The sequence below is a fragment of the Etheostoma spectabile genome, chromosome 6 (genome assembly GCF_008692095.1).
Source record: "Etheostoma spectabile isolate EspeVRDwgs_2016 chromosome 6, UIUC_Espe_1.0, whole genome shotgun sequence".
Lineage (NCBI taxonomy): Eukaryota > Metazoa > Chordata > Actinopteri > Perciformes > Percidae > Etheostoma > Etheostoma spectabile.
Window position 1 is genome coordinate 23,652,509 of NC_045738.1, and position 776 is coordinate 23,653,284.

The 776-nt window shown below is 48.8% G+C and overlaps 1 protein-coding gene across 4 annotated transcripts in view; it reads left to right on the forward strand.

Moving 5' to 3' along the window:
- LOC116690692 (furin-like protease kpc-1) overlaps positions 1-776 on the forward strand; it is a 298,529-nt gene that overhangs the window by 247,860 nt on the left and 49,893 nt on the right. The window lies entirely within an intron of this gene.

A 776-nucleotide genomic window follows, 5' to 3' on the forward strand; every position in this document is an offset into this window, starting at 1 on the left:
ATGTTACGCCCAAAACACACCTATGAGTAATAAAGACACCAAGTACAACCCTTTTGAACCATGCACCCCCATACGGACCCTTTTTTTCTGCTGTCAAACTAGCAAAAGTGGATTTGGACACGCCCTAAACGCACCTGCGCCATGCGGGCTCAGATCGTTAAAATAGCACCCTCAGTGTGTTTTAATCCTAACTTCAATATTTCATATAAATGTTTTCTGGGTTTCTGTGGCATGCGTTCTATCTGAGAATGAAAGAGATAAAAAAAAAAAAGATCATACTGGGATGTGTAATGTGTCGGCTGTGTCATTTGCAGAAAATGGCAAAACTCTGTTTTCTTGAGTACAGGCAACTGCGTGCATGCAAATGTGTTTATGTTTGACTGTGTCAGCCGGCGTACGCACCGTGCGTGTCTGTGCACGCGCACATCCGAGTTTGTGCGAGGTATCTACGTTTGTGAGCGCGGCGTGTGCACTTGTGAAATAGCAACGAGAGAGAGAGAGAGAGAGAGAGAGAGAGCGTGTGTGTCAGCATGTAAATTGAAAAGGCTTCATCTTTGCGGCTCTGCTCCCTGGCAGAAAGCGTGGGTCAGGCCATCGCTGCGAGGTGTGATTGATGGACGTGTTGCCGTGGCAACGCGGTGTAAACAGGAGTGGGCTGTCAGTCTTTTTGCAGCTCGCCGGCTCTCTCCGCGATGTGCCATTGTCACACCAGATGTGCTGCTTGTGATGAACAGGGACAGGGAGAGTGTTTACTGGGTGGGAATCATGGGGCGGCG